This window comes from Haemaphysalis longicornis, unplaced genomic scaffold (assembly GCF_048455015.1).
Source record: "Haemaphysalis longicornis isolate Haplotype H1 unplaced genomic scaffold, Haemaphysalis longicornis Haplotype H1 scaffold_1, whole genome shotgun sequence".
NCBI lineage: Eukaryota > Metazoa > Arthropoda > Arachnida > Ixodida > Ixodidae > Haemaphysalis > Haemaphysalis longicornis.
The window spans coordinates 199255804-199279052 of record NW_027526203.1 but is presented as its reverse complement, the minus strand read 5'-3'; the positions used below and the strand labels follow the sequence as shown (position 1 = coordinate 199279052).

General features: G+C 47.9%; 1 pseudogene; it reads left to right on the top strand.

Moving 5' to 3' along the window:
- The first annotated feature begins 13202 nt into the window (after positions 1 to 13202).
- The window catches only part of LOC144156344 (uncharacterized), a 117213-nt pseudogene continuing 107166 nt past the window's right edge, over positions 13203 to 23249 (top strand).

The following is a 23249-nucleotide window of genomic DNA, read 5'->3' as shown; positions in this document are numbered from 1 at the left end:
TGCGTGACTCGGCTCACCCTCGAGGCCACGCACCACTGATGAGGGTAGCACCGTTCTTCGATGATGCGGTGTCGGAACACTCAGAAGGGGCGAAATAGCATAGAAATGGCTGAAACATTTTAAATTGAAGCAGTACGCCCCGCTCCACCTCGACAGGTGGAAACATGCAACTATGGTTTGCAGAAAAGGTAAGCATATATATATATATATATATATATATATATATATATATATATATATATATATATATATATATATATATATATATATATATATATATATACAGTCGAGTCCACTTATAACAATACCGTTCATAACAATATATCGGATACAACGATGAATAGCTATGGCACCGTCAACTTTTGTATTCTTTCTATGGTAAAATAAACCGCTTATTACAATGCTCCAGTGCCACGATATCGGATATAACGATTGAATCCGGTTATATACCAAACGTGCAACAGTGTGGCGTGGTTGCGCAGCCTACTCAGGTAGTGTCTTCGTAGGAGGCCCGATTACTGACACTGTCCCTCGGGGACTTTTTCTCCGCCAAGGACATTTACTTTAGCTAGGTGAAGCACCTATAGATGCTCTTGGAAAAGATTTGCGCTAGCTTAACACGGGGCAAACAAAGGTGACCGATTATGGCTTCTTTTCCGCAAATGAGTAGTAGTGCGACCTTGTTGGAGTGCGAATAAAAAGTTTTCAGCTCTTTTCCGTCTTTTTATTTCGCAACCCGCTTATAACAATTATCAATTATAACGGTGGGTTTTCCTTGGCACTTAGATATTGTTATAAGTGGACTAGACTGTATATATATATATATATATATATATATATATATATATATATATATATATATATATATATATATATATATATATATATATATATATATATATATCTATATATATATATATATATATATATATATATATATATATATCTATATATATATATATATATATATATATATACATATATATATATATTGGCAAATTGAATGAAGCACTGAGTTGCAAACTATAAAATGAAATTAGAACAACTGTTACCTAATGGAAAGCAAATAGGCCCACATGTCATTCTATCATTTCATCGAACAAGGCTCTCAAAAAATCGACATTACCAGACAAGAGGTTAAAGTGAAGTCAAGCTAGTGGCGCCGTTATGGCTGAAAATAGGTCTATGCTGCATTATGCCACGCGGAGGTGAGGTTGCCTATCACCTACTCAATCTGAACGTTACGCTAAGGCTGAGGGTAGATCGAAAGAAAGTGAGTAGAGTTCGAATGTGAGGTCGACGCCATCGCTTCCAACCAGAAGGGGTGTCGACACTGCGTAACTGCGTGATATTTGGCAATCTACAGGCCATCGATGACGGCAATTTATGGTTTTTAAAGGTATCCGTTGCAAATGACGTTCGTCTTGTAGACACAAAATGGTCGGATCTTTTCCTTTAATTTATTTATTATACCCTCAGGGCCAAAGGCATTACAGAGGGGATAATTGCTGGTGTGTGTGTTCATAGGTCGTTAATTTCAGAGTTTCGCAACGACAAACTTGGGGAGTAAAAGTGGGGCCCCACAAACTCTAGTGCCGCACCAACGCACGCTCCTCGGGGGTACTAGTTCTCGGCGGGGAAGGAGGCGTGCAACATTTGGTCCCTGCAAATCGCCGTCGCAGACTAGACTATGCGGGCGTGTATGTGCAGTTATCTCCGTGTCGCGACAAGCCTCCCTCGAGCCCCTCGGATTTCTTTTTGCTTCAGCGACTCTTGCTTGGCCAGCCATCCTCCCCTCCTTTTCGGAGCACTCCTCATCTGGCGAATGAACACGCGCCTCGCCAGGCTCATTTAATCGCACTCCGTGCTGCCCGCCCGCCGTCCTGTCCTGCCGCGCCAGTCCGAAGGCAGTAAAGGGACACTCGGCGAATTAACCACCGCGGTTTACGATCGCCGCAGCGCACGCGCCTATATATTTGGCGCTTCTCCGCTCTTACACGATAACTGAAGTGGACAAACAAAGAGACCATCGGGCCGCCCACTTGATGTACGCCTCCCTCCATTGCTTCACCAGTATCCGCCCCCCCTTCCATCCCCCATGTCATTTTCCTCCACCGTCGCGCAATAAAAACCAAGAAACGGGAGCCGACTGAATGTTCAAAGAACATTTAAAAAATCGAACATAAGGCGCAGGGAAAAGCTGATGAAATGAGAGACGCACCAGCGGGGAGTGAAACGCTCGAGTAGTAAAACATTGGACAGGGATTCGGACTAAGTGAGCGCCGTATCTGGGTACCGTTCATTAGACAAATGTAAAACATTCAAGTCACTCCGACGTGAGCAGGGCAGATTCGTTTATAGACGCACTTTGGTGTTCTGCAGAAAAGGACCGCATCGTGTCGGCATCGCCAATTTAGAACGGAAAGCCGAAACGAACGATGAACCGGTGGAATCTTACTAGAATTTCTGATTGCCGAAGAGATTCGTATGCTGAAGCATATACGTTTGGGATCTAAATAATACAAAATGGTCCATTATATGCCACTATGAAAGCGAATTTTTAGCAAACTAGTGACTATCGTATGGGACCTAGCTAGTAGTCGGTTAAACGATGTTCCATTTGTTACGCGTTACAGTATGTATAATGCTTCCGCTCCACCTGTCCGAAGAGTCGTAGAATGTGTTATAAAGCGAATGGTGGGCATGATGTTCATATCGCCGTATTGAGCTAGCTTTGCCAGCAGCGCATTCTGTTTATCGGCGCGTATGCGGAGAGTGGGTAAGGGGAGCGTGTCCGCTTCGCCCCTCCCCCCCCCCCCCTTTTTTTTTTGGTTTTCGTACACGTACTGCTGTTCTTTACTTAACTATTTTTCGAGCATCTACGAGTACGTATACAGGAAACAATGACTGCCTGAAAATAAACATGTACAAACAGAGCGATCAACTGTATACATCGTTTGAATAAAAATTTAAGAATTCAGTTGATCGTGTGTGCCTCTGTAAAGCAATGTTTAGGTAACAATACTGGACTGCGCGCAGAAATACAGGTTTTTAAAATGCAGGCCCGAGAAAATATCCAACAGAATTTTCTCTAAAGCTTCATAAAAACGAGTTTCGCATTAAGATGCGCGAACTGCGGGGTAATACAAATAAAGACGACGAAAAAAGAGGCTCCGCCACCTGTGTGGCTGTCTTGACAAAGACAGCCACACGGTTTGCAAAATGCGCCTTAAGATGGAGACGAAGTGGCAGGACGGAGACATGACGGATAGGTATATTGTTGATGGGATGACGTCCCTGTATGGTTGCTGTTTACCTGCTCGCTCGCTTTGGACGCCCTAAACTGCAACCGAGGCTGTCAGTGAAGCCGATTGGAAGACATGATGTGTGTGAGGGTTGGCTTGTGCGTGTAAAGCTACTCCCAAAGCGCCCTTCGCGTTGTCACTACGGGAACGTAAGATGCATACAGTGTACGCATGATGTAAGCTGGCGGTATGGCGGGAAAATTAATTCAAGATTTCCGGCGCTGAATGCAAAATGCAATCATCACACCGCGAGCCACCAGGAGCACGAGTAACGCACGTCTCCACATTTTACTGATACCTGCAAATACGCCCAAAATAACTGGTAGAAGGGGGAAGGATATATGATGCGGGATCAGAAAGTACGCTTGAGGTGAAGGTGGAGGAAATTTAAAAAGGAAAGCAGGAGTAGGTGAAACTGATGGTGGCTCAATGGGCTCATGACTGACCAGGCCACTCTGATTTGTGTAGCGACAAATCAAGAGGTTACAAAATGTTACAATAGGATTCTCTCTGTCACAATTTCGTATAAGGTTCTGGGTTTTGGTGTAAACCAGAAAAAACTCTCACAAACGTACACTGTACGGTATTTTTTTGCGCATTCTTTATTATCAGATAACTGTGATTTTTGTTAATTTCTGCTCATTTGTGAGTTTTTGTTAACCAGCTTAAACATTATTTTTTTGACCATTTAGGATCATTACTTTTGCTTTAAAGGCTTTCATGCGGTTACCTTCTCCGTCAAGTTATTCTTTAAAGCGATAAAACCGGTAAATACCGCTAAATGATCACTGAAAGTCAAGAACACATTAGATGCTTAGACGATGCAGGGCAGCCTTGCAGCAGCGTACACGGCGCGTTCACAATGCTCAAGCTTAGGCGGCGCAATAATGTCACGCAGCGTTTTTCGTTTTTTTTTTTTGTCAAATCAGGGAATGCGGCATTTTAGATTGACCGGCCCGATCTAGCGGCCTTGTGCTTGTGTAAGCTGAGTCGCTATCCGAAAAGTACAGTTGGCGCGATCTATCTGGGACATGGGCGGCCCCCTGAAGAAGGCGTGTTATGGGTTTACTAGTTTGATCACCGGGGCGGCGACAACAAACGGTAACACGAACAGAAAAAAGTTACTTTATTTCCGCAAGGGACCCCTACTCTGAAGCTTCCGGAATAGATGACTTGGGCGTCTCTGCGCGTTTTACTGCAGTCGTCGCTGTACTTTTGCACTCGAGTCGGCTAGTATCCTCTTCCATAAAAGGCGAGAAGGAGGGTGGGATGCAGACGCTAATTAGAAAGCTAATCTTTGCTCAATGCTACGCGTGCTTCCATTCTGAGTGAACTGCTCAACTTTCCCCTGCAATGTATGCTGGCTCGCTTGAGAACAGTTGAATTCATGCCGTTTTAGCGTAAGCGCGCCGTGGACTAGGCCGTGCTTTAACGTTGCACATTGCGTCAGCTGGTTTTTCTGTGCCTAGCGCGAAGTGCGAACAAGCATCCTGAATGACGACGCAAGGAGCGTGCGACAGTCAGGGCACCACTATAGGGAAATATCCTTCTATACCTTTCGAAAAGTCGTAAAGAGTGACGTATTAATGAGCACTTTGCCAGGTATACTTAGGCACAAAGAACTGATGCAGCTGCAATACGTATTGCAGCCGTTGAAAACTATTTTCCTAACAATTACAACTGAATAAATTGAACACGGAAAAACTCCGAAAGTTTAGCTCGCATCACACAAGAAAAGCTTGAAAAACACCAAAATTGTGCGACTCCCGCTCCCCCCCGCTCCCCCCCCTCCCCAACACGGCTTTTGAATTCACCGAAAAATATACTCTGAAAATGCAGAACCCTCCAAACCCTGCGCCTGAGATCAAAAGGCAATATTCGATTGCGATAATACCGGAATTGATTTTGGAACGAGTGCCGTAATATTGTAAATCGTAACCACAATCCGCAGTTGTTCCGCACTGAGGAGTCCTTTCTCCACACCTCTTCAAACTGGCAACGGTCTAAGTGACGTTAGAGCTGCCTTCGTCAAAGACCTCCGGTGCGCTGTATGTGCTGATGAAATCAGCATATGAACTTGCTCAAGCTCGCTTGGACACAAGAAAGGGGGTCATTTAGCGAGGCCTTGACATATCCATGAGCACATTCTACGCACTGGCCTCACGCGTGCGCTAGGTAAAATAATAAAATGACCGTCGGCTCGTCATAGGTGCCAGAGCAAGACGCGAGGTCAAACTCTGGTTTGGTACCAAGCCCATTTACGGGTAAACCGTGGTCAAGGCATTCGGTATTTAAATGCATGAGCCTGGGGACGTGAAATCATGAGTCCATCGAGTGAGTGGACTTTTTTTTTTTTTTGACCGGTGCAAAGAAAGGAAGCGAAGACTACCTGGCTAAGTGTGAAGACGGGAAGCAATGCCAACTGGAAGCGACCTTGCTTTGTTCCAGTCTAACCGCATTTGAGGTTAAAATTGCCATGTCAGCCTTCACAAGTGACAAGGGACGGGGGATTCTGACGCCGTCCCGGGGCCGCATAATTACTTTTCCGCGTGAGGGCCACGGACCGCAGGTTGCCACCCCTGATATACGTGGTTGCTGTGTACGTAGAAATAGAAAAAAAAAATGCCGTCGGGTGACGATGAAATGCGCAAACAGGAATTTGGTGATGGGCGCCAGTCAGAACAGCGCTTTAAGAAGCTTTATGGGCCATTTTTCGGGACTAAGCAGTCTCTGATGCCACAAAATATCTACGCGTCCGATAAGACCTCATTCACAGCGACACTCCAAAATAATTGAACATTTCGCCCATAAAGCTGCTCCGGCGCTCGCCGATGCGTTCCAGCCCATTGATGGCCACGGCGAGAAACGCGTCCAAAAAGGCAGCAATGCCGAGTGACGTCACATTGTCCAACATGGCTACGCACAGGCCGCGGCTCTGTAAACGGTATATGGAGTGGTGTGCGCAGGAGGGGAGGGGGAGTAGATGTTGACGTGCCCCGTCAGCAGGCGCCTCACAGGTCTATGCACATAGGGAAATTTTCGCGGAACAAAACGATCAGTGCTCTCCCCTTTTCCTCTTCCCCTTGCAGGCTCCCCCCCTTCTCCCCCCCCCCCCCCCCACCCCGCCAACACAAAAAAGATGTTCTAGCACTACTGCAAGAATGAAATGATGTAAGTTACACCCTTAGTGGTTTATCGGACGTGTCTAATAATGGTTGGCGCAGGATAATTTTATTTACCAGGCCTCCTTTGTCGTGAGCGGAAATTTTGTACACATAGGCGTTGTTACCTTTAGCAGGGTGGCGAGTTGGGCGAGTTGGTGTACTTGCATCTTGGGGAACAGCGCGAACTAACAGGGACACAATAAGAAAGAAGTGGACAGGACTAGCGCTGTTACCTTTGTTACCTTTCGCCTCCACAAAAACAAGAGCGACCGCGACCGGGACGCAAACTCCTAACGCCGCGATAAGTAGCAGAATGCACGCATGCGAAAGGTGCTGCATTTACGTGGTGTGTTTGGTTGTGTGTGTGTGTGCGCGTGTGCGTGCGCGTGTGCGTGCGCGTGTGTGTGCGCGTGTGTGGGTGTGTGGGTGTATGTGCGTGTGCGCGTGCGCGTGCGTGCATGCGCGTGTGCGTGTGCGTGTGTGTGTTTGTGTTTGTGTGTGCGTGTGTGTGTTTGCAGCGATACGGAGCTGCCTGCGTCAAAATATTTTGTTTCTAAACCCCCCATGTTTGGAAACAATTGTTTCCAAACATGAGGGGTTTCCTCTTGTTCCCCTATGTTTTACAAAACATGGTACCACAGTGGCGGTTTGAAGCAAAGTTGCGCCAAGTTTATGCACCGAAAAGTCAGTGCATCGCAATATCGAGGTATCGAAGTGTCTGAAGGGGGACTCAGCTGTTAACATTCCTACGGGACTTACTACTTCATGACCCGCGGCCGTAAATGCGATCGTGCACCAATAGAAAAGCTTTACAACTACATAGAAATGTTCAGAACGGCCTTGTTTTCTTATTTCGGGAATATATCATGTCTGTACTCAAATAAAGAAATAAGACTGCCGCTTGATAGGTAGCTGGCGACATCTAGTGAAAACGAGGTAAACCAAGATGCGTTTCTTGATTATTTTCCTTATTTTAGTACATAAGTGACACACTTCTGAAAGAAGCAAACTAGGCCCTTAAGAACATTTCTACGAATTTTTAAAACTTTTCGGATTGGTGCACGATGCTTTTTGAACCCGTGGGTCATGAATTCGTACGTCTCACAGGAATGTCATCACGTGAGTCCCCCTTAGTCCTAAACTCCCCACATGAAATAGTTCGGATCCCAGTCTGGGTGTCTTACCGCGTGTGACTTCCGCACGCTCTAAATATGAGACTCCTTTTGTCTCGCCATACTCCGACGTCCACTGGCGGCGCACCATGCCGAGCGTCTTCCTGCGTATCCTGTTCAGGCGCGAAAGCAGGATATGAAGGCGCCCTGGACGAAAAGACGCGCCATTCCCGGGATAGGAACCCAACTCTCCGGTGCTCCGCTTCACAGTAAGCGGCGGAAGCCTGGCTGGCGCCATCACGCGGTTCCCACGGCTGGCCGCGAGCGTGAAGAGGGTCGTGACGGGTCGGCATTACGGATCCGTTGTACGGAAGCCAGGTGGAACTAGTTTGTGCTTTGTGGGACGAATTTCTGTATCTCGGTGGGATCGCCCTGCCAAAGCCGAGATTCAGTTTTTTGAATCCATGCCTGCTTTACTAACACGCAACAACAGCTGTGGACTAATTTAATAGACAAGGGCTAGTTTGAGTTGGTCAGGTTGAGTAATAACTGCGATATCCAAGAGCCTTGTTGCTGATACATCGCTTTTTTTCGCTTTTCGGTCGCAGTCGATCTTATTTTTATGGAGAGGAAAGACAACAACGTCCGTGTGTACAAAATTTCCGTTCGCGTTAAAAAAGGCGTGGTACAGACAATGATTTTGCGCACACCATTATATGGCAGGTGTGATGGAACACCAGCGGAGTAACTTGCACGATCTTGTTTCGGAGTAGATCTGCAAGCTTTTTTTCTTATGGCGCAAGCAGAGAGAAAGGGGCGGGGGGGGGGGGGGGGGGAGGGCGAGGGATGTAGTGTGGGAGGTTATGCGTTCAGCCATTTTTTTAACGCTATAGTGTTATTAGGCTCATTTTTTTATTTCCCCGTGGCTGCTAGCCGTCCACTGTTAGCCGTGCTCATCAAGCGTCCGTGGCAATACGTCCCCGCTACCAACGGAAAGCCATAGAGAAAAAAAATTAGAAGAGAGGACATTCGGGCAAATCCCGACCGAATGGCCTGACTGTTGGTCCGTCCGGCAGTTGGCGCAAGTGGTAAAATAATATATATTTGAAATTAAGCTACCTCCCGATATTGCACTTTTAAAATTTTGTTACACGTTAGACTACACACATTTATTTATGTAACAAGTTGAACGGCTGTTTATGTATATTTTCGTGGCTTCTTTGTGCACAATAAAAATTCAAGCCGCAAGAAGCCGCCGCCATTTGTCCAGATTTGTCTCTTTTGGCAGCGTTTTTAGCGGTTTTCACGTGCGTTTTTGAACCTCGTGCTAACTTCTCTTGGACAACGAATCCCCTGGCGCTTTCTTCACAGCATCGGTTTTTCGTCATGAACGAAAGGTGGAGACATTTTTTGAAGGTTCTGGCGCGGGATATCGCGGCGAAACGCGGCGAGTATTGCGTAGTGAAATTATGCATGGCGGGTTTTGCGTCTTCAGGATAGTAGCTTAGGAAATTCATTGGGAATTCCTGAGTGACCATGTCTGTTAGCCGAACATAAAATATATTTTAGAGAGGTTGTGGTGTTCGTGCAAGTGCTTAAGTGTCAGCGGTACGCTCCCGTCGTCGCACGCGGCGTTCGCGTGCCGCTACGACAGCGGTGAGTAACGCGCTAAAGTGGTCGGCTGGCCGGCGGTCCATAACTGCGAGGCAGGTGTCGTGCGCGGTGGCGGCACTTATTATATCTGAGCCGCACGCTGCGTTTGATTATGCTACTACCTAGGCACGGCTAGTTATTTGCTGCTATTATTTAATATATGCCGTGGCGCTCTGCAGTGTCGTTCGTGCGAACGTAGCCATTTTTTGGCTAGGTGTTGGCTACGTAAAAGACGTATTGCGCGAGCACCACTGTCTGTTATTTCTATGTTTTGCAGCCCATGGCCTCTGGTGGTCATCGGTGTGGCACTTACGGCTGTGTGCCGTGGGGCTCACACAGTGGCAAGGTATAGGGACCGGGCGGCCGTTGTATGGCACCACCGTCAGCGAACAGCGAACAGCGCCGCCCGTGGCGAACCGTTCGTCAGTGGAATGCCGGTGGTGGTCAGCGCAGCGTTATTGTGCATAGCTTTGCGCCGTTTTTCTGCGGTGCGGTTTGTGATGCGTAGATAACTACAGGGGCTTTTTTCAGATCGGCAAATCTTGAGCGTGGATGTGACCTTTACGAGGCATGCCATGTGTGTGATTTACGCCCATACTCAGTACGTATTTACGAATAGCAGACGACGCTCAATGCGCCAAACTGGAAGTCAAGCTGCAAGTGAAAGTCCTTTCCTTCATGCAATTTTTTCATGCCTGCATGCAGTTTCGCGTATCGAGGAGTATATTGCAGCTAAATGCTCCCACAAAGCTAGTGTGTGCAACCGATTCAGGAATGCTGCGGCGCTGGCCTTTGGCAGTTGATGACGAAACAGCGTCGTGCACAAGCGAAAGACAAAGTTGGGGGGTGCCTACTAAGATTTACCTCAAAACAGAAATTGTGATGGACGACGCTTCCGCAACTTCATTAACTACGGCTGAAACGTGTTTAATTTCACAGAAATGCTCTTACTACAGTCATCGGGAGTTGTTTAGCGAATAAATACCGCACAATAGAACGTTATTGCTTGTCGTGGAGAAGCATTGATTTACAAGAATTACAATGGTTGCTGGCTAGTATTGGTTAATGGTTTTTCAAAAACCAAGTCCTGCGTGGCTGAAGGACGATAGACAGGAGGGTGCCGAAACCTGTACTTAGTTTCACAACTGAATGCTGCAGTCGTTTTACAAGCTGCCACGTACCCTTGAAAAATCATGCACTTCTCCGTCTAACGACGATGATGGTTTCTCGCAAAACTTTCTTGTGCGGCTTTCATTGGTTGCCTTCTGGATTTAAACTTTGACTACTTGAGCTTCGAATTTGACCAGCACGCAGTTTGGTCTTTTGATCGCAGCGTCTTTGACCAATTCCCATTCGATTTCGCGCGAAGAAATCTTTGCGTTCAACCATCGTAATCATTAGACGGAGGGCTAGATGATTTTGCTGTTTATTTTTGAACTTCCCTGCACCCCTCTCCAAAGCTGAACATGTTCCAGCGTGTCGGAAATGTGTCTGTGCTCGAGGACTCGGGGTGATGCACCCATATTTTAGGCAACTAATCGCGCGTTTTTGGCGTCTTCACAAGGCATTACACGATTTTTATAGGTACTCTGTAAAGAATACTTAAGCATTAAAAAACACCGAGTGACGTTAACACTGCCACATTTTTTAACTATCGGTGCCAGCATTTATTTTACGCAGGTGGTAAAACGGGAAGGGGAGGAGGGATGGTATGTAGCTTGGGCAGTTGGGTGGGTGAATAACTTTGGCTGATAAAATGACCACCACAAACGTGGGAGTTCCACTTCTGCATTCAGGCTCTCATGCTGTCACAGTGTCGCTCAACAAAACCGAAGGCACAAAGCTCACGGTTACAGAAAGAAAGTGTAAACTATCGCAACATTTCTACGGCTACACGGTAATCCATCTCCTACGCAAGTGCCTTTCTCTTCAAAGCACACGTATCGAGGTATCCCAGCGCTAAGGCTGGAGTGGAAACCGTAGTCATTGAAGCCAGTGAAGATAATTTAAAGTGGTAGAAATTAATACTAATATTCATAATAGTTTTATTCCTACTCAGATCGCGCGGAGCCATGAGCAGAGCGCTGCAAAAAGCGCTGATGTCAGTGTAGCCCGTTCCCAAACTTAGAAGCGTCAAATAAGTTTATGTAGCCGTTAGGGCATTTAAGAAGAAATGAATACTAATAACAGTAGTTTTATTCGTACTTAGAACGGGTGGAGCCAAGCGTAGATCGCTGCAAAAAGCGCTCAGGCCATTGTAGCCGATACCCAACTTTAGAAGCGTCCGACAAGTTTGCGTAGCCGTTACTGCATCTGAGAACCCAACACGTCTGTCTAGGCTTCGTTTCATCTCACATGTCCGCCCACAACACCACCGAAACTTTCAAAGCACCGAAGCAAACACGACAAAAACAACAGGAGGCTGTGTAGTCCAATGCACCGGCTCATTCCACTGACGAGGGGAGCGCCGAGTGGGGGCGCCACCCGTCCAGCTGCCCGGTCCCTATACCCCCGCCAAGTGCCCGGTCCCGGGATGTATTTCTTTCGCATCCCACGGGACAACGGGACAACAGGTGCGTTTGGGCTTTGTATTCGATTAATTTGTCGCTGTTTGTCCTGCTTATACCCCTGTCACACGGGCACTCTCAATGCGCGATTGTCTTTTCTAGCGCGCTCGTCGCACCGCCGCTGCTACACGGCACGTTTCGTTCCCGATCGAGAAGTTGCACCGGTTGCACTCACGTACGCCAGATGGCGCTAAAAATGAACTAAGCGGCCGGCGTCTGGTAACTTTGCGCGGTTGTAGTTATACGGAACTATATTAATGTTACTGCACGCTTATTTGGGTGAAGTTATTTGATACAAATTGTGGCGTTAATTAGTTGACGTTTTCACCTTCTGTGCCATTACTCAGCGGGGACGAGAGTATCACCGCTTTCGTCCGATCACGCTTGGAACTCTCAATCGCACTTGAAAAAAAAACAGGATTGAGTTCGAGCGGGATAGGGCTCGATCGCGACTGCAACTGCCGTGTAGCAGTGCCTGATCCGGATTGAGATCGATCCGGATCGACTCAATCGCGATTGAAAGTGCCCGTGTGACAGGGGTATTGGTAAAAAAGACCGTCATTCAGGCTGTAGCGGTTGCGTTGTCGTTTTGTTATGCCAAACAGTCCCTAGGTTGCATTAAAATGTTCCTAACCGCTCTTACGCAATTAACAAGGCGTGCATATTTTCAGTGTTGCTAAAAGCGGAACGGCACGACCGCTGGGTAGAATAAGAGAAGGTTTTATGTTGCATATAAGGGACGTGTGGTGGATGCAATACTTGGGTACTTGTTGTGGTGAACTTTTTTTTTTTTCAAGTGCTTAAACCAATGAGCCAAAATGCTTTTTAGACTGGTAGCAGGCCCGGGAATCTAGATTGTTGTTTGCAAGTTGTTTGCAATGACATGTCATTGCAAGCAACTTGTTTATTGTTCTCTTAATCACCTGTGCAGGTTAACGGCGTGGGTGGCCTACACTGGACGTGTTGACCTTAAGGCAAAGCCAGCCAGCCAACTGCATTCGTCGTACAGAATATGCTGTAAGAATTTTACGGTACAGGACTTTATGGATTCTGCCCACACAGGACTGACGAAGATGGCTGTGTCAACTGTTGTCCCAGTGTTGCAAGGTAATGCAGGGGAACATCTTGATTTTCTGGTATCAGGTGTGGGCCAATACTCATGTGCGGTCTGTCATACGCTGGCACATACTCAGGAAGCCTCCAGGGAGCACCTTCCTCCTGCCGCTCTCCCGCGAGCGGGCGAGATTCTTGCCCGCTGGACACGCCCTCCACCAGTTTTGAGACTGGGCGTCCTTTTGTGTATGGTAAGTATGCCTTTGAAGAAAAGTTGCCAGATTGACCGTAAAGCAGTACTTGTAACATGCTCTGGCTGTCGTGATCCACTTTAATGACAAAAATATTTCTGGTGTGATTCAGTCGATGGCGACAAGCACGCAGGATTGGAATGAGCGCGATCGCTTTTGCACGTTGATCTTTGACGAGATAGCCTTGAAAAAAAAAAAGCTTGGCGTCTGATTCCGCTCGCGATGTTGTGTACGGGTTCACAGATGATGGAACTTAACGGTCGCCAACGATTGGCGACCGAACCATGGTTGTTCTGCTTGCTGGTATTTTGAGAAAATGGGTTCAGCTAGTGGCATTTACCAGAGGTCACACATCTACGCCTGCTTCTGTCATAAACCTTTTGCTGGTCACCTTTATACATCTTCTTCGTGAGATCAACATGTCTGTCAAGGCCGTGGTTTGGGATCAGGCCACCACTAATCTGAGTCTTGCTGCCCAGTTAGGCGTGACGGCTGAACAGCCTTTTTTGTAGGTTAGTGGTGAAAGGATATACTTCATCTTTGATGTGCCTCGCCTCAATAAAACAACGCGTAACAATTTCCAAACTCACAAGTTGCACATGGGAAGCAGTGTAGTTGACTGGGAGCACATTGAGGAGCATTAAAAATCAACTCAATACTTGCGACCAAGTCATGCGCGAGCTCTGGGAAGATCTCTCACAACTACAACTTCTTCGCTGTGGTGTGCGTCATAACCTTGGCCTGCAGGGTTGAGAGCGTGATGTGTTTCTATTCGACAACTTCTCTGCACTTGCCATCTCTTGTAGTCCTGACCTTTTCGTTTGGCCACGTATATGTATCACTGCAAAGCAGTATATGTCTAAACGCCCCCCCCCCCCCCCCCAGTCTTTTCTGGTGTCACCGATTTACAAGGCGCCGCTCCGGGGCTCCTCCTCGCCACCACTGACATCTCTTTTACAACTATTTTTCCCATCGCCTCCACCAATTCACCTTTGGCAAGTTGCGCAGACGGCAGCTAACGGCGGTAGTGCGGTTATCAGATCATTTATAAAAATAAACAGAAGCCCGGATGGGCGTGAAAAAAATGCACTGACGATTACATACTCCCTAATATGAAATTTGTGCGCAGCGCGAGCTGCAGTCTTCTCGATCACGGCGCATTTCTGCTGCGTCTCAGGAAGTTTTCGCGTGATCAGTGAATGCCCGGGGGCGTGGACTGCTCTGCTGCTACCTCGCAGCGCGCCAGCGCCGCCGGCAAGCATGTTGCAAATCGTGTTTGAATCTCCCGTGCAAATGTCACGCGGTTTGGATTAGCGGATAACGGAACAGCGTCTTGGGAAAGTGTCAGGGAGAGGGCGCTCCTTGGTGGCGACGCATGAGACATGTGTGAGGGAAAGGCCGTGAGAGAGATGACGCCGTAGCCACACGTGTCGTATTCCAACTTAGCCTTCGCTAGAAGCCCCTCTCTGATTTCTTTCTTTCATCGCCTATGCGTTCGCTCACTCGGTTATGCGGACATAAACAGACGCCGCTCCCGCGAAGCCCAGGAAACGGCTGCCAAAGGGCGGCCCCCCAAAAGACAGAAACCCGCCGTTGCCGTTTGCGCTGAAATTCCACTTCGCCAAGTAGCTGCGAATCCCTCCCGGTTGAAGAGAAACTTGCCCAGTTGGAATGACGGCGTGTCCATATTTATTTTTCGGCTTGGAATGCCTTCCGAGCGACATTTTCGTCAGTGTCTTTCACGCCTAAGTATATGCCATCTACGATTACCAGTTTATGCGTGCACGGTTTGCGGTTGGAAAAAGGGGGGCGTGCACGCACAGCTAGGTTTCATGCCGCTACCGATGAACTGCCGGTTGTGCTGGTGGGAGATTTAGATGTCGAAATTACATGGCTCAATGCGCTTAGTCGGCTGTCCTGCTTAATCGAGTGGTTCGCGCGTGGGTTGATGTGTTACATAGACGTCTTACACAGACAGTAAGATGCCTACGAGGGGGAAGGGAAACAGGAAACCACATGTTTGTACGCGATAATAGAGCTAAAGGGCTTCCAGGTTTTAAATCGTTATAGAACGGATGCATGCCGTTCGTTTGGAGGAAGAAGAGCAAGAATTGAAGCGTTGGCCCGAACACAAGCGTGAACGGGCGCAAAAACAACGGAAGGCTGGTGGCGTTGCCATTACCGCCTCAAGTTGAACTCGTCGAATAGCGGCGAATCCCTCCCGGATGAACAACAACTTGCCCGTTTGGAACGCCGGTGTGAGCCAATATCACTTCTTCATAGGGCTTTCAGGGGATACTTTCGACCGCGTCTGCCACTTCTAAGCACGCGCACATGACCGGTTGCCGGTTTATGCGTGCGCAGGTTTTGTAGGAGTGAGAAGGGGGGCGTGCACGAGCAGCTATAGGTTTCATGCCCGTAATGATGGATGGCACGTCCGTTGTGCTGGGGCGAGGTTTAAACGCGGACGTTAAACGGCCCGTTGGGACCTGTCCGGAGTCAGCGGATTGGGCTTGTGTGTTACACAAAGAGTCGGATGCTTACAACGCGGGAGCGACACAGGCTTGTGTCCAATGTTTGTCTGCAAGAACAAAGCTTAAATTCTTCAGACGTTCATTCAAGTAATTGGCTAGGAAGTATGCTCCATCGCAAATTATGACAAACGTGTTTTGTTTCGTGCACTCCGTGGACTGCGTCCAGCTTTGCAGGTCATCCTTGTTCACAGAAGGGAAGGACACTATTTTTTTTCAATTTCTACGCCCCACCGATTTCTGTGCAACCTTGGCTTGTGCAGCTGCAATCATTCTTGTTTTATTCATGATGCATTCAGGAATGTTTAGAGCATACTCCATTCTCTGATTTCAGGAACATTGTTTCTGATAGTGCGGGTCGATTTAGCAAGATGTCCAAGCTCCACTGGTAGGGGTGGCCCGTGGGCACCGGTGTGTTAGACTTTCTCAGTCGATTGGATTAGCGACAGTATCTGCAGTAGTTCTTCCCCGTATTACACATTTGAGTAGCTCCACCGCAGATGGGATTTGCATGGTAAGCTTGGTGTTCTAGAATACTGCAACTGATTTTACTGTTGCCTCATGAAACTATGTAATGAGTTCACCATTGTCTTGCACACAAGAAGTATAAACTGCTCATTTGTTTCTTATATTCGTGTTCGCATTGGCTGCTGAAGACGTGAATGTGCCTGCCATAGTGGCACATGGAACCCTTCGGTTCAGCTAGTACATAAAAGTCTACCTCCCTGACCCTTGGCCTTTACTTGGAAGGGAACGCTTTGGAAAGCTAACCCGGCTTCATGGGGAATTGCACCGTTGCCAAAAACTAGTAAGAACTTGATTTTGTTCCCCTTAACGTTTTTGCGTGTACATGTCCGCACAAATGTGGTTTCTGTTCAATTACTGCTACTGATTAGAACTTGCCGAGATGCAATAGACCTCATTGGAGTTCATCAAATAAGCAAGGCCATCAAAACATGTTCTGTAGACGTGTTGCAAGTGTTTCCCTTCTTTCACATCATAACGGGAGAAATTGCCACAGTAAAAAGGAATTATCTCCAGAGATTGTGGTCGTCAACATTTGCAAGTATCCCAGTGTTTAGATTTTGTTATGGTTGATATTTGTGTGTGACTGCAACAGCGCACACAGTCTGAGGGTGTCGTATAAGTAAAACTGCGGACGGCTGATTCTTCCGGGTTCTCTGCGTTTTCAATGGACCTTTTTCCAGTAGTCTCTGCGCATGCACTACTCTCACTCCCAGCGACCGATCCGCCATTATTGAGGGGCAGAATGTAAACAAAACGACGCCATATTGGATTAGCCAGTTGGGACCACCGAGCCAGCTAAGTGCTGCAATCTCTTCTGAGCCCTGAAAGCAGCCGGCCGGTAGGCGCTACGGCTGTTATTATTATTGCTGCAGAGCGATCCGTCTCGGTCTGGAGCTTGGTCTTCAGGCACGCGAAGCGCCTCTTCCAAACCCCAAACGCTCGCTCCACTGAGTTTCTTGTTCGAATTTGACTTTTGTTGTACCTGCATGCAGCAGTGAATTGTAAGCACATTAAACACAAAAAGCTTTGGTTGCAAGGAATGCAACAAGAACTGGCACAAGCTTTGGTCAGCAGCAGCCCATCACTTAAACAAGTCCTTAAGACATAGCAAAAAGCAACTTGCAAGTCGCCACTATCTAATCTGTTTTCCTTATAATCTAGATTATTTCCTTAAAGTTCCCGTCAAAATTGGCATGACTTATCAGGACATAGCAGCCATTTGAATGAAACAAACTTTTATTTTGCCATCATGGCCCCTTTAAGCAGCTCAGTGCTCTGTTTACGAATGTCAGTATAGCCCTAATAGCACCATAATTACCATAAAATATTTCAACACAGAAACATTCGAGGGCCTTAGCATAGCAGGTAGCGTACAGTGCGCTAATGTTACTAGTACTGTGACCCCACTGCACATGCGCAATGGGATGCGCTATTCCTTATGTCATTCCAAACAGAAAACATGCTTTAGCGTAGCAGAAGCCATTCTGTCCGTCGTGTGTACCACCTGGAAGATGGTCGCTTTGAAAGCCCTTGAAAGAGAAAGTCCCAAGATGGCTTGAATGACGTATGGTTGTCTTGTGCCTACTCTAGCTAACTAAACAGATTTTTAGTCGTCCGGCACCGTTTCATGAAAATGAGGTCGCGAAGAGTGCAGTTTGCGTGATTTTGGTAACTCGTGCAAACACGACCATGACTGCAACTGCTACAAATGGCAAGTGTGGTAACAAAATTCGCTACTTTTTTCATTATACGTCTTGACATGCAAACACATTCTTCTTGAGCATTGTACAGTGCTATGTGGTATCACTGTTTCAATTTAGCAGCGATGCAATGGAAAAATAAAAACCAGCTTTCAATCTTGGATTGTCGGATGACGCACACGAGTCCTCTTTTTCATGGTAGTTCAAAAATCATTACTATACACATCACCTAATGACATCTCACCCCCAAATACTGACTATGCCTAATCTGATGTTTATGTTCAAACCAAATACAAGTGTTCATTCCAAACAACCAGTGCAAATGCACACGTGCTTGCCTCTTTTCTGCGCTTGTCCTCGGGACCCTCAGTGGTGTCATGAGGAAGGGCAGGCAAGGGTACCCCTGGTCCCCGAGCAGCACACCAGGTACACTGCTCGCCTCGTACATAGCCATGACGCGGCTGTTCTCGAAAATCCTGCTGTCATGTACCGACCCAGGCCAGCTGGCTACCACGTCCAAGAATTGTAGCTCAGGGCCAGTGACTGCCTGTAAAAACAATTTTTGGTAATGAGATATCTTGTTCAGAAAGGCTGTTCACAAAAATATACAAGCTGAACAGGCAGTAAACAGTAATTTGAAGCTCACCACGGCATGCAGCATCACGCCAAAAACCTGCAGAGCAAGCGCCTTTACCTACTTTAGTGCAAGATAAGTTAGGTACAGATATTGATGGACACGGTTTGCGATTTGGGTTTAACAGATTATTTGCCCCAAGTCACACAGGATAGTTGCTGTACAACTGTAGCACCTACATTATTCGCTGCCAAAAATCAGAATAACTTGAGGTACGTACATCAAGGCTGAGGCCACAGACCACATCCTCTTTTCATACCTTAATGGTTATACGCTCAAGTGGGTGAGTCTTCTTTTTACGAATATACTGTGTCGACAGCAACCTAAATGGTATAGTCCTCACGAGCCTCCAAATATTTTGTGGTTGGCGCTTGTCGAAGATCGCGCTGTATGCGACGAGGCGAGGGCAAAACCTTTTTGCGTTAATCACGTAGAGCCGCCGAAGTAATAACATCGCGGGAGCGTCGACCACCGGCGGGTCAGCGCGTTATCGCGGTGGGAAGCGGCGAAATGAGCAAGAGTCGTTCAAATGCGGGCGACGATCAGGTCGTGCGACCGCCGTCTGCTAAGCGGTTCCTGCAAGGACGCCACAACCAGTTTCTTTTGGTAATCAGAACGCTATCTGCACTGCCGTGAACAAGGCGCAGGCGAGATCGCTCTCACCGCCCAATGATGAAGATAGCCGACCGACGCCACAGGCGCTAACCATACGTCATGCGCGCGCGCGCGCACGCACACACACACACGCACGCACACACACATACACACACACACTTGCATTCTTTAAGGCAAATCAAAGGTTACGAAAACGTAAACCTACAAAGTAAATGCAAAACACTCACCTGTACATTAATCGAGAAGACTCCCTTCCGGTTGCGGTAAACTTCGGCGCAGTCTCCGCCCGGGCTGATTATTTGTACGTGCGTGCAGTCTATACACCCTGTGACGCCGGGAAACTTCCCAATCTGGTAAAATCGCGTCATTAGCGATTTCCCCTCCGTTGCGTTGGGCAGCTGCACGTACTTCGGGAACAGGCGTAAACACACCGCCTGCGTTACTTCCCAGAGCACATTGCTGACAGTGGGCTGAGAAACATTGACGAGGTCGCCGACCACCGTCTGCATGGCCCCAGATCCGTAGAAGCGGAGCGCTATCAGTAGCTTCAGTAGCGGCGGTAGTGGGGCTCCCCTTCTGTCTGAGTTCTCGCGCAGGCAGAGTTCCTTCAGCATTTTCATTACTGCTGCCTTGGAGAAACGGTAGCGGAACGAAAACTCGTCGTCGCTGTACAGCTCCATCGGGTTGAGGCGGTCTCGCGGCTGCCTCATCGTGAGCGACGGATATCTGTACGCGTCGCCGCACATCAAGTCGTCCACCCGCAGGCAAAACCGGGCAAAGTCCGCCCAGCTTTCGTACGACGCGATAAACTCGGACGCCATAGCCGTCGCTTTCCTCCCGCACCGCAGCACCGCCGGGGCCGGACGAAGCTCCCAGCGTTCCGTGCGGCCTACGAAGCGTGTGCAAAGTGCTGCGGAGAAGTGTGCGTCCAGTTGAAAGAGCGGGGTAAGGTCGCATCAAGGTAGCCCGCGAGCGACCTTGCAGTAAGGAGGCATCAAGGGAGCGTTTCGTAAGGACGCCTCAGTAGGGAACGTTCCAAAATTGAACTAAGGCATCCTTACGAGTTCTAAGGCGACCTTAGTAAGGTAAGGAAGGTTTTAAAATTTGGGCCTTAGTAGATGAGCGAGTGTAGTGAGTACGAACGATGAAATTATAATACACAGTGAATACGTCGTTGCCACCACGGTGAGGATGAAGAGCTTGGTGAACACTGGCCCCAGAACACCCATGCCCGCCGACGTCATGAAGCAATGTCCAAAGCCCTTGAGGAGACGCGCCGGCGAACGGGGCAGGGGGATGGCATCGTCGTCTTGTCGGGTCGCGGCTTCTCACGTCTTGGCTGATTTCGGCACGTCATAGGCTGGGGCTCGGGCTGGGGAACAGATGCCGTGATGGCTCACCGGGGCTGGGGCATGCCGACGCGTTCCAAGAGCCTGGAGAAGATCGCTTCAGGAGTCAAGACGGCGAGATGCTGTGGGCCAGGATGAAGGTTCGCCCCGCACACTCCACCAAACATGTTACGTGGTGGCAGGACAAATGACGTGAACCATGATATGGGCGAACAATGTATTCTCACTATTTACAAGATGTCGGCCATGACACCGAACCGGCGCTGGCCGCGCGCCTGCCCTACTTCTTCTTCCTTGTCCTCATCCTCGTCCTCGTCTTGTAACAATATTAAGGAAAGCATAGATTACAAACAGAGACGAACGAAAATAAAACCCAGCATATAGTATCTAATTACATGAGTTTTTAAACTACTTTTCCATATTCCCCTGGTTCTGTTTCCCCCGCAAACTGTTTGGCAAACGACGGATGGCGCCACGCGGCCAAGTTTAAATTCACCCTAAAAATAGGTACGAATGCCCTCCCAGAGAACAGCCATGACGAATGCTCTGCATGGCTATAGAGTCAAGCGGCAGAGCCGATCTCACAATCACCAACGTAGGGAAACTCTTTTACCAATTGCCCTAATTATAAAATGGCTAACCAAGGGAAAAGCAGGAATGAGAAAAGAAGAAACGATAATATTCATGCAGCCACTGATCATGAGCCGGATGTAATAGAACTTACCGCAGCATAAGCTTACACGCACCGAAGACAATCAAATGAACACCATCATTGAGGGCAGCATATAAGGCGGCCCTCAACCTCGAAATTAATACCGTGAGATGAACTGAGAAACGTCGGGCCACCAAGGTAAGAGAATAGATACCCAGAGACTTGTCTAGAAGGGGAAGGACATTAACTTGATGGAGGGGCGAGATATCAAAATTTGGAAAGAATGGACTCAGGCAGCGCAGGACAGGAGTTTGTGAAGGTCAGTTGGAGGGGCCTTCGTCCTGCAGTGAACTTAAATAGGCTATTGATTATTAGGATGGTGACGATGAAAAAGTTCTCAATTTGTGTCTTTATAACGCTTTTGAAGAAATCGCAGAAACCACTGTCGTAGCACCAAGGGAGCCGCTGCGAAAATGTAATCGGGATGGAAGATAGCCACTCCACGCCACCTTCCCGCAAAAGAAACGACTGGAAACCATAATTGGAATGTCACCGATCCGGCGAGTCCGCATAAAACTCGCCTCTAGCATAAAGATGGATCCAATCCTGCACAAGGACGGGCGCAGGATCAGTTCATTCGAGGAAAGTTCCAAAATCACGACAACACAGTATACACCGACTCCGGGATGTAGGAAAGTACGAAGCAGTAATTGTCGTGTTTGACTACTCTGGCAATCTTAGTGATTGTAGGACCTTCCTACATACAGGAACGAAGAAGCGGATGTTGTAGTCATCTTCTTAGTAATCCGACTAGTGGAAGTAGCGAATAAAAATGTGAACATCATTACAGACTGTCAAAGAGCATGAGACTGTTGGCTGCAGTCAGAGTATACCTAGACGCTTCGGTAAGATACTCCCATCCACAGCGAAGAAACTTAACAACGTTCCCTGTACACCCGGACACAATAGTCTGGAAGAGAACGAGGCACTGGCCAAGAGGTACGCGAACTTACATGTCGTGCTCCTTGCGACCACGACTACCGCGCTTCCCTCCCCGAAAAATTTACGAATGCCTCCTCATCCTACGCCTAGGAACACGATCCTTCCCCGTGCAACAAGGGGGTCTCAACGACGAAGATTCGCAAACTCTGTGGAGGGTGAGCCGACACAAGCATCTTCAAATCTATGCGGACGAACATGTTCGGTGGGAACTCACACGTTAACTAAAACTGCGCTGAATTTTGGGAGACATCCTCCCTCTTCCACACAACTTAGCCATGCCCGAGAATGAGCTCAGGGAAAAAAAATCCAAACGTTACATATTACACTTCTATCGAGACATGGGAGGCAGGTTTGACCAGGTCGTTACCTCAAGGTCACGTGAGCCAATTGGGAGGGCAAGGAAAGCAACTGCTACACCTGGGGCCGTGGACGTCGGGTTCCCTCCTTCCCTAGCAGTCGCTTACCCGTTTTCCTAAACCCCAACTATTTCTTCCTCAACAAATAGCTTCACTATCCCTCTATCTTAGCATAGCAAAAACGGTCAGTACTGCCAAGACATTAGGAAATAAACACTTCGAATCACTGCACTATCGCCTTCTCGTTCAAACGGACCAACGCCCCGCAGCCGCAACCTTTCACGCTCGGAACTTAAGCCCCAGAAGCCTGGAGGGCCCCAGTCTCTCCTGGGCCACGGCGATTAAACACCATTGCTGCTAGTATTTCTCTCTTCGCTGACCTTCAGTGGTCGGGAAACAGATCTTAAATGCCGAAACCACGTTCCAAAACGCTCCCTGGGCGTCGAAGTAACGCTAGTGCAAATGTAGATGTAAGACCCAAATGTAAGATGCAAATGTAAGACCCAAATGTAGATGTCAACTGCAACTTTTTTTTTATCGCGAAAATTTATCCGTGCATGCATTGACATGTGAGACGTTAAAGGGACGAGGCGTTTCACCGCCCCCCCCCCTTCCCCTAGAATACAGTTTGAACTTTATTCGAACTTTTGCACGTTGTGTCAAAACTAGTATCCATTTCGAAGGAACTGTCTTTTCAGCGTTCACCATTGTGGGCTTCCTTTTTTTTTTCTGCTGATGGGCGCGAAATACCGCCAAAGAAAGCGCTAGCATTACAAC